Source organism: Sciurus carolinensis, chromosome 3 (genome assembly GCF_902686445.1).
Source record: "Sciurus carolinensis chromosome 3, mSciCar1.2, whole genome shotgun sequence".
Lineage (NCBI taxonomy): Eukaryota > Metazoa > Chordata > Mammalia > Rodentia > Sciuridae > Sciurus > Sciurus carolinensis.
The window spans coordinates 40,721,721-40,733,412 of record NC_062215.1 but is presented as its reverse complement, the minus strand read 5'-3'; positions in this window follow the sequence as shown (position 1 = coordinate 40,733,412).

Here is an 11,692-nt window from a genome sequence, read left to right as displayed (position 1 = left end):
ACTCTTGCATAAATGCTACTTAAGGTGTTTCTTGCCATGGTTCTTTTAATTTTACAGGGGGCTAAGAGGCAACTTGGCCTTTTGAGTATCTTAACAGTTTGTCCATATAGTCTGATTGATACATTGTTGTAACATGCAGTTTTCACATTTTACATGATATATATTTTGTGAGGCATCTTGTCCTATTTTAGTGGGTCTGGACGATAAAACATAGGGGTTTAATACACATGCTGAGAGACAGGATTCCTTAAGAAAGGAAATATTGAGATGGGTAACATTTTCAGGGTTACTATTTCAAAAATCACCATTCCAAATTTGAAAATGCTCCTGAGTTAGATGTATTTTCCAGATAGTATCCTGCATTGGCCTAAAGTTCATTCTCAGGACCGGAGATGACAATTCTCCCTTGGACCAATAAATAGAGGAGTTGGAATGTAAAACATTCCTATAGACACCATCTAATTTGTCCCCATGAGGTAATCTCCATCCCAAAACTCTAGTTTTGACATCAATCAGTCTATAACCTGCTTTCCTGCAACAGAAAGATTTGGAGGATGGGATATAACACAATCAGACCACTGTAACAATTCATGGGAAGGATCCCAGTGTTCTCTGTAAGAGCAGAGGGGCCTGTTTAATGAATAAATAACCTTAGCTTTCTGCCACACAGGAAAGCCTCTGCCAGTGAGGAAAATAAGCCTGGCCTTTTGATCCTGTTTCTTAGGGAGGTATGTAAGCCACATTTGAGGCCCAGTATGGTAACAATATGAGTTATTGAGGGAGATGCAAAATGGGGACCCTGAATAATTAAACAAAAACTGTTGGGAAGACCCAGTAGTTAACAAAGGACCAGGTAGGAAGGAGGTGAAATTGAGGTAAACTGAAGGGGGAAGGTCAAACCAGGTTACGGGGTGAGCAATGGCAGGCTGTGGCATGTGGGCCCAGTAAGTTTCCGTGCCACTGGCCATGCTCACAGTTATACATATTATGAAGACCAGCATGAGGAATATATTAGTATGAATAATGAGTTGACCCATTTTTCTCAATTTTCCCTTGGTTATTTCTGTTGCTTTCTTAACCCGTCCCTATGGCATGGGTGTGTCTTCCAGGTTCTGAGGCATTAACATTTTTGCCTGCAGGGACAGGATTCTTATTGAACTCATCAGCCATTTTTGTCTCCACTGTTTCAGGTCTGGAGTGACTGTGAAGTTAAAGACAATATGCAGAAAACACAGAAAGAAAAAAGAAATTTGGGTGGGGTTCCTTGAAGTCAAAGATCCCAAATGAGGTCTAATGCTTGAGAAGGAGAGAGATGAAGGGGGAGTGAATATAGTAAATTTAATTCATCTCTGAGTGCTGTTAGGAAAAGGTGAAAGGAGGCTGCAGAAAGGGACGTTAGGAATTTTGGGTGTGTGGCTCAGCAACTTCCTCTGGATTGGCAGGAAGGCGGGTAATGCAGAGTTGGGGTGGAGCCTGTAGGAATGGAGTGATAAGAAGCATTAGCAGGAATGAGCTTCAAATTGCTTAGATGGATCCAGGAGCTAACTTGGCTCCAGTGGGAGTGGTTAAAATTACCTTGTGAGGGGGCTACATGTTGGGAAGTGGAGAGGTAAACTTAATCTCCTATGGAAGTAGGATGAGGGGCCCCTGAAGATTGGAGCTGGGCAAGATGGGTGTGGGCATGCTTTTCCAAAGGGCAGCTCCAAGGTGAGATAGGAGGGGTTTCAAAACATCTGGAGGAATACTAAGGGTTGAATGGTGGGTGGGACCAGAGGTCGTCCATAAAGAAGTTCAAAGGGGCTGAGCATAAGGGGCTTTGGGGGCAGTGCTTGGATCCCGAGGAGGGCGGAAGGGAGGAGCTGAATCCAATCGAAGTGAGTGCCTATAATTTGGTTAAGGTTGCCTTCAGGATCCTCTCAACTTTTCCTGAAGATTGTGGATGGTAGGGAATGTGGAAATTCCACTTTATATTTAAAATTTTAGCCAATTCTTGGATAATAGATGAAGTAAACTTGGGCCCATTATCAGACCAGAGGAAGGCAGGTAAGCCAGAGCGTGGAATTTCCTGGAAAAGTAAGGCTGCAACTGTAGAGGCCCTCTTAATGTTAGTTGGAAAGGCTTCAACCCATCCGGTAAAGGTGGCTACCAAGACTAGAGTACGGAGAGTCCTTCTTACGGAGAGTATGTGGGTGAAGTCAAGTTGCCAGTCCATGGCTGGAAGGACTCCTCTAGCCAGGTGTTTAGGAAATGGTGGTGATCCCACATTAGAGTTGGAGTTAGCCTTGAGACAGGTTGTGCATGATTGTGAAATTTGCTGGAGGTACTGTAAATCTGAAGGGGACAGGTTTAGTGAATTCTTTAGGAATATTTGGAGAGACCAAGTATCTGGGTAGAATAAATGATGGAGATAAGACAAGAGGGCCTTGGTCTCATCAAGGGGAAACTGGAGTTTTGTAGGCGTGGAACATAAAACCGCCTGGGGTGGTGGTTAAACTGAGCAATTTTCTTAGCAAGCCTGTCTGCCTCCTGGTTCCCTGAGGAAATGTAATTTTTAATCAGTTTGATGGCCTTTACAGTGTAAGATTGCTACCCTATGGGGTAAAAGTTCGGCTTCAAGCAACTCTTGTGTAACTAACATTAAGAATTGGGGTTCCTGTTTGAGTAAGGAATATTGTATGTGTACTTGGAATCAGTAAAAATATTGACTGATTTGTCACTTGCTAATGATAAAGCTCAGGTGAGGGCCACTAACTCAGCTTGCTGGGATATGGGCCTTGGGGGTAAGAGAGATAACTCTAATATCTGGGTGAGGATGAAAGGAGAGTTTGCTGAATTATAGCATAATCTGCAAGGTAAGGGGACTGTTTTGGGGAGATTCCATCTATGAACCAGTCTGGAGAGTCAGGTAAATGTTGATCTGTTATATGAGAAAATGGATTCATCATAAAATCCAGAATAGCAGGATAAGAGTGAGAAATTACAGGTACAGAGGGGTTTTTTGTTGGGAGAAGAGTGGCAGGGTTTAATGAGGAGTCTTGCTGAAGGTACTTAGGGGATCCAGGAGTTGTGCATGCAATAATTGGACTCCGGTTGGGAAAGGGATAAAAATGAATGATGACTGAGAAGATCTGGGACGGAGTGTGTAATGGGTTGATATAATGCAAGTTTTCTCACCTCAGGGATCAGGGGAGCTGTTGCTAACCCCTTGAGGCACTGGGGCCAGCCTTGATAAATGCAATGGAGTGAGGGGTATTTCCTGCCTTCTGGTAAAGAACTCCCAAGGCTTGTTCGCGTTCTGAGTGGAGTGACAGGAAAAAAGTCGTTAGGGTTTGGTAAATATAGAGTTGAGAATTTGAGAAGAGAATTCGTAGACAGTAGAAATGATAGAAGATAAAGAATGGGAACAATGTGAAAGAGGACCTGAAAGTTTCCCTTTGGATGCTTCATAGATGGATTTGGCCAGAGGGAGAATTTTGGTATCCAGATGTGAAGATAATTAAAAGGGCCTAAGAGAGACAGCATGTCCCTTTTGGTGGCTGGTAGGGGAATGTCTTTTAAAGCCTGGAGTTTTTCTGGGGGTATAGTGTGGGAGGTGGGGGTTAATAGGATGCCTAAATATTATACCCCAGGGGAGCAGAGCTGGGCCTTAGATTGAGAAACCCAGTAGCCCCAGGAGACCAGGGAGTTAAGCAGGATGCTAGTGTGACATGTGGAATATTTGGAAGAAGGGCTACAGAGCAGGAGGTCATCCACATACTGTATAAAATGACTGGGGAATAAATTTAGGTTGGCCAGGTCATGCTGGAGAGCTTGGTCAAAGTAGTGGGGGTTATCTCTGAAACCCTGTGGGAGAACGGTCCAGGTCCAGGTGAGCTGCTTCGAGTAGTTAGCATCTGGGTCTGTCCAGGTAAAGGCAAAAAGTGGGTGGGAGGCAGGATGCAGGGGAATAGTAAAGAAGGTATCCTTCAGGTCTAATACCGAGAAATGAGTGGTGGAGGCTGGGATATGAGATAAAAGGGTGTCGAGGCTGGGCACTACAGGGTATTTGGGAACAATTGCCTCTTTGATTTTCTGAGATCCTGCACTAATTGGTTTCTTTACTCCAAGGATGGAGGATTATGAGGCGAGTGGGTTGGTATGAGGAGTTTGGCCTTGTAATAAATGGGAGATGATGGGCTTCAAACCTTTGAGGGTTGAGGGCGTTAAAGGATATTGGGGGAGGGTTACAAAATGGGTAGGGGTCTCTCAGTTGGATATAAACTGGGGAATGATGTTTTGCTATTTTAGGTTGAGAAGCATCCCAGACTGTGGGGTTAATCCTAGCAAGTAAAGGACAATTGGGGCGCAGGGACTGGGTCCAGGCCAGTATGTATTAAAAAGATAGTAGTAGATGAAGGGTTATGGAAAATAATATTCCTGCAACATAGCCCCAAAGAAAAATGGAGAGGGATGAGGCTCAAGAAGGAGGGAGGGGAAACTAGCCAAGGAACAATGGGCCCTGGGGAAAAGGGATGGATACTGAATGCTAGGCCCTAAACCTTGACCTTCCCCCATGGCTAATTACCAATGGGCATGATTTGAGTACTTATCCCTAGGATCTTGACTCTTTTCTCCCCAGACAACACTGAGTTTCAACCTTTTTACAACTACCTTTCTAAATTAAAGTTTTAACATGTTCAACTAGCCCCTGGTGGTCAAAACTGCAAGTACTTGGCTTCCAATGATTACTTCATTCACCCTATAAAACCAAAATCCCCTCTGTAACTGATGACCATTTTCCCATCTGGAAAATGGGCCCCAATGGCACCCAAGTCGGCGAAGGAATAAAGGTTTCTCTGAATCCATTGAGATTTGCTTTCATCCTTTTGCACTTACAGTAGACTTTAAAGGGGGAATGATAATGGAGGCTTTTAATTTTGTGTTACTCTTCACACTGGAATTGGAATTTAAATTCATTTTTGGAAGATAATAAGGAGTGCCAAATTTGTTTAAAGGTGACAGTGTAAAACATGGAAGCATTCTGACACTCTTCCACAAAAAGAAAGTAAAAGGCTCTGTTAGCCTGCCTTTGATTCATGTTTCAGATGTAATGTTGTATTGTTATTTGTGAAGAGCTCCACCTTACCTGAGCTAAGGCTCTGCCTCCCACCTTATCCATGTTAGAATGGTTCCAAAATAGGCTAACTTCAGCTCATTTAAGTGTGTACAAAAGATTGATTTTTGTTGTAAAGATTGCTGTGATCTCAAACAGGGGATATAATGTATAATTAAGTAAAGATTCAAGATTATAAAAGTCATTTTTTTGGTTCATAGTTATTACACGAATGTTTTTGCTGTTAATTTCATTTTGTATTTCCTTTGTAAACTTTATAACTTTTGCCCGTTAGTGTTTTGCATTTTTTTTAGTTGTAGATGGACACAATACCTTTATTTTATTTATGTGGTGCTGTTGCTGAAAGCTCAGTCCTTTTCCCCATTGCCAATTCAATAAAGAGGTCACAGTTTTGAGAAAAAGGAAAAAGGCTTATTGCTTTGCTAGCAAAGAAGAAACACAGGGGACTCCTGTCCCAAAGGCTGTGGTTCTCCCATCAGGAGGAAGGGGGGGAGTGTTAAAGGAAGACTTCAAGGGTTACATTCCAGGTGCGCTCTGGTAGGGGGCTCCAGGCGGGTTAGGATTCACTTGTTAATTTGGGAGCAAGTCATCTCCCAGATCCTCAGCAGGCTCTCCTTCCTGTAGAGCATAGATAGCTCAGGGTAATCTTGTTCCCCACCCGCAGGTTAGGGAGGGGGAGAGGGAGAAGAGAAAAAGGAAAACTTGTCCCTTTAAAAAATAAGCCTCAGAGCTATATTCCAAAGGGCAAGTGGACCACTGTTTCAGTACTGAGGATAAAACCCAGTACTTCACACATTCGAGGCAAACGCTCTACCACTGAGCTACGTCCCTAGTGAGTTGCTGCTTCTAAAAAAAAAAAAACACAACTTGGGTTAATTTGAGATAATAAGCCATCACCTACAGGACAGATAGTATATAATGTTGACTTCCAGTACTGATACTAATCCCAAATTAAATGAAAAATTAAATTTATAAATTTAATCTGTAATATTATGGATATTGAAGTTATAACCTGTTCCTCCAATAATGAGGGCATGGTTTTGAGAAAAAATAAAAAGGTTTATTGCTTTGTTAGCAAAGGAGAAACACAGGGGACTCCTGTCCCAGAGGCTGTGATTTTGCCCATCAGCAGAACAGCGAGTTTTTAAAGAGGTGATTCAAAAGCTACATTCCACTTGTTTTCTGTTGTAATTCACTTGTTAATTTGGGAGATAGTAATTTCTGTGATCTTGTGGTACCATCCCCCAAATCTGGATTGCTTCATTCTTATGGTGAATATGTACTCTAGGACAAATTAATCTACCTAAAATGGGGAAGAAAGGTAATCTTGTTTCCTTTGAGATTAGGGAGGGTAGAGATTAGGGAGGATCAGGGAAAGAGGAAGAGAAAGAAATGTGTCCATTTAAAAAATAAGTTACAGTGGCAGAGCAGCAAGGGTTATATTCAAAGCATAAAGTAGACCACTGTTAACACTCTTTGCAACATGGAAGAGGAGACACTGGGGAAGAGGATTCTTCCCAAGTCCAGGGTGGAAAGGAATATATGGGGGGAATCATCAACAGGCACACATCTTCAGATGACCATTGCCCTGCCAGCTCCTACCCTGCTTCCTGCTGAACCTGCTCTGTGGTTCAGGGGCATTCAAGACACTGTAAATTGAGCGAGTGGAGCACACCAATCATTCCCAGAGTCTTGGGAGACTGAGTATCAAAAGTTCAAGGGCAGCCATGACAATTTAGTGAGACACTGTCTCAAAATAAAACAAGGGCTGGGGATGTAGCTCAATGGTAGAGCAGCCCTGGGTTCAATCCCCGGTTTTATAACAAAACAAAAAACACTATGATACCTATTTTATGGACAGAAAAGAGATTCTGAGTAAGGAAAGCTTTAGGTTTACCCAAAGCCACTCCATCAGCATATGTTAATTTTAGCAATAAAAGCACCCTTAGTAACTGCTGAGAATGAATGTAGTGCCAAGGGGTAGTGCCAGAGAGGCCATCAGCAGGTTTTCCCTGGAGTCCACTGGAGATATTCCCTGATAAATAGCTTCTCATATGGTGACTTGGGTAAGTGGGTATCATGAGTATTCTTGTCCAAGAGTAGAGCAGGTTACCTTGATAGGTGGTAACCTCCCATCACTTGGGGCATATAAGTTGATGTGACTTATACACTTTGCCAAGGAAGGTGTAGAAGAAATATTCCAGCAAGCAAGAGAAATTGACCTGGATTTCTCTGAAAGCTCTGAGATTTGGGTGCTTTCAAAGGGTCCAGGCAAGGATTTTTGACCAAAAGTATTTTGGCAGGAGGTTTTTACTCCAATCACATTTTAAGATCCAAGTCTGGCTTCCTGTGAGGTGTTTGTTTTTCACACAGGGAGACTGATTTGGGTTCCGTTCCGTTCGGTTGGGTTGCGGGTAGAGGGATATGACTTATAGCAATTACCTTTTGTTCCCAGATAAAGCTTAAAAAAAAAAAAAAAAAAAAGGCGTGACCACGTAGGTCAGAAGACTGGGGCTTTAGTGGACATGTGGTGGAGGTAGGAGACATGCTTTTTAGGAGCCCTCCTGCTGGGGGGATCCCTAGAATGGTTCTGATCCTAGGAGGCCCTATCTGGGTAACTCACGGCAAAGTAAGGCTTCTGATCCTTATAACAATGGTCATTCAGCCCTTGAGCCCTATGTACCCATTCCTGTACATGACCAATGGTCATTAAGCACTAGCCATGGGTCAGTTTCTGGATGAGTTTTACCCATATGTATTTCCCTTTTCTGAGGAAAGAGCAAGTTGCGTTCACAGAACTAGTGCAAAGCCAGCGTCCTTCCGGTCTCCTTGGTCTGCCTGCCCCATCCTAGTTATGTTGCAAAGATTGCAAAGGTTGTAACCATCGGTATTAACACAGAACCCCAGCACAGAGGCTGCACTGGAGACTCTTCGTATTGGCAGGAGATAGCACGGACAGGGATCTTGCATTGCTTCCCACAATATTCTCAACAGACTAGTTCAGCAAGGGAATGAACGAAGGAACGATTGAGTGGAGGGGGTCTCTGGCGGAGCAAAGACTCTGGGGGCCACAAGGACCGGAGCCCAGAGTCAGGAAATCAACTTTGATGGCAGGAAGTGTGCCGGGCCTACACCGCCCCCGGACAAGTGAATCTCAGAAGGGGGCGGAGGGGTGGGAGCACGAGCCGGTCAAAGTCCAAACAGCAAGTGGCTGAGCGGGAAGTTACTTATATCAACGTCCGGCGGTCACTGGCCTCTAGTCCCACCGCCGCCAGCCAAGGACAGGTAGGCCAGGTCAGTTGGAAGGTCTCATGCTGGTGCCGGGGACCAGAGGGACAAGGCTGGAAGCCCAATCCGAGGGAAACTGCCGCGTGGCCGCCTCGGAACCTGCCAACTCAGTAGCGACCCACTCTGGGACTTGTAGTCCTCGGCGCCCGGAGCCGTTGTGAATTCCGCCAGGACGCGAGCGGGAACTACATTTCCCATAAGGCCGGGAGAAGTCTGGGGTTACCGAGAAAGCGCCCCGGCTGGTTGCGCCTTCCCGGTGCGATGGGGCCGCTTCCAGGGGCGAGCGACTGTGCGAGGACCCGCGTGGTCCCTCGTGAGGCTGCCCGTGGGTTAAAGGAACTGCTAGCCGGGGAGACGAGCCTATGAGCAGTTCGGTGGCGGGGCCGGACTGCTGCGGAGGCCTCGGCAACATCGATTTTGGGCAGGTACTGAACTAACCCGGCGACCGCGGACACCCACGGAGGAACTGGGAAGGCCTGCGGTGTGCGGGCGGGCGCCTCCTCCAACGCTTGCGGGGTGGAACCACGCTGTTACTAGGCAACGGGGGCGGGACGTATTGGGCGTGGCAGCTTTTTCCAGAAAGGCGGCTGGTGGGCGGCCGCGTGCGTGTGCGCGAGTGTGCGCATGTGCGTCAGGTCTAGATTGCGTGTGTCAGAGGGTGGTGAGTTACTGAGGATGTGTGTGTGCAAGTGTATCTCTGAGATTATGTAAGTCTTCGGAATTGTATGGGCAGAGTTACTCTGTGTGCCTGGGAGTGCAAGCGTGACTGAGGCTGTGTCAACGAGTAACTGTGAAGGAGGCTGAGCATGTGCGTTTGGGGGCATGCTGTGTGGACGGTGAGAGCATGTGAATATTTGGGAACCGTGAGGGTATCTGCTCCCCTTCCATCTCTAAAGCCACAGCAAGAAGTGGTTGGAATCCTGGCCCCTCCAAGCACTGGCCCTGAAGGGACTGCAGATCAACTCTTTCCTGGAGGAGGAAAGTGTTGGAATGGGGATGGGGGAATGGGTCCTGGACTCTGGGAACTTGACCTGTCCCTCTGCAAAGTCATGATCAAGGAGTTTGCCTTTTCCTCCATCTTTCCAGGCTCCAGGTTCAATGGATTTTGCTCTCCTGGCAAAACGTTTGCTTTCTCTTAGATCTTTATTCACTTTTTTTTTTTTAAACCATTCACTTTTTTTTTTTTATTTTAATATTTTCTTAGTTGTCAATGGATCTTTTATTGATTTGTTTATGTGTGGTGCTGAGAATCGAACCCAGGACCTCGCACTGTGCCAGGCAAGACCTCTACCACTGAGCCATAACCCCTGCCCTAACCATGCACTCTTTATGGAAGCCATAAGATACATCTTGTTGGATGTAGCCCCTTATCCAGTTTATGTACTCCCTTCACGCATTCCTCACATGTGTTCTTATTCACTCACTGATAACAGCCAGCATTTCCTGAGTGCCTTGTTCTAGGACATTCAAGAGCCTGCTATTGGGTTTTTATTCTTGTAATGGAGACATAGGCCTGGAAACAAAAAACTGTTCTCTTAAGGAGATAATGTTGGTCAATGTTTTAGAGAGCACCTGGTAGGGAGAATCCTTATCTGTAGTGAGGTGATTGGGATCCCAGTGCTGAGTGATAAGCCAGTGGGGTAGGATTTCCTGCTGGAGGGAAGCAGGTGCACAGGCCTTGAGGGGACAAGAGAATGCTGGTAGTTGGCCCCGAGGGTGTGCAGGACAGTTGATGTGGACAGGGAACAAGGGCAGTAGAAGAAAGGAAGAAGACTAGTTTTCTCATTTTAGTAAATTTGTCATTGAAGCATAATGTCCAGTTAGTGAGTGGCAGGTCATATGTGTACACCTTCTGTATCTACACACGGTGAACCCATTTGTTGTGACCACCCAAAGCAAGATAGGTCATCACCAACTCCAGGAGGTACCTTCAGGATCCTCCCTGGGGAAGACTGATGTCACATTTGATGGAATCCTTAGAGTCTTCTGCCATCAATGGTCATTAGAGATTCACAGGACTGTGATTTATCTTTCATTATTATTATGTTTTTCTTTTGCAATGCTGGGAATCAGTCCCAGGGCCTTGCACGTGTTAGGCAAGTGCTCTGCCACTGAGCTACATCCCCAGCCTCTGTGATTCATGTTTTCTATCCTCATATATCACAGATGGAAAGGGCACTGGCTGGGAAGGTGGGTCACCATCTTGAGGGTGAAAAAATTATGAGACCACAGGGCAGAATGAAAGGGCCCCTGTCCTACTGCCAACCTCTAGCATTGGTAGATGGTTACTGGCCTGCAGTAGGGGAGTGGAAGCAAAGTCTGTTATAGACCTAAAACCAAGAGGTGAGAGGTACAGTGGTAGATGGGGAAGATTACCTGGCATATGTGAGAAGGGCTTTTCTGCCCCCCCCCCCCCCCCCAATACAAACAGAGGGGAAGGCTGACAGGGCTGTGAGCTGGAGAACTGGAAGCATTAGGGGGACAGGTCAGGATGACCCTCATTGACTAACATTCTGTTTTTTCTACTGTTGCCCTTTTGGTTCAGTTAAGCTTCTTGTTGCCAAGGGATTTTTCCTAAAACAACAGCAACCACTTATAACATTATATATGTGTTCTACGGTTGCTTTCCTTCAATCATAGTTTCTGGGTTTAAAATATGTCAGTCCCTAGCCTGAGAGAGTTTCAATAATTTTTTTTTTTTTTTTTGATATGTGCTCATTTCTTTTTTTATTTAAAAATTTTTAAAAAAATTTTTACCAACTGCATTTTGATTCATTGTACACAAATGGGGTACAACTTTTCATTTCTATGATTGTACACAATGTAGATTCACACTGTTCATGTACTCATACATATACATAGGGTAATACTGTCTGTCTCATTCTACTCTTTCCTTCCCCCACCCCCTCCCACCCCATTTTCCTCTACACCATCCAAAGTTCCTTCATTCTTCTCTTCCCCCTACCCCCGCCACTCCTCCCCATTATGTCATCCACTTATCAGAGAAAACATTCCACCTTTGGTTTTTTTTGGGCTTGGCCTATTTCACTTAGCATGATATTTTCCCAGCATTATCCTTTTACCAGCAAATGCCATAATTTTATTCTTCCTTATGGCTGAGTAATATTCCATTGTGTATATATACCACAGTTTCTTTATCCATTTGTCAATTGAAGGGCATCTCAGTTGGTTCCACAATCTAGCTATTGTGAACCTATGAGCATCTGAGCTGTAGGTTCTCAGTGCTGTCAATGGAAACATCATGTGTCCGCATATAATTTAAAATTCCGG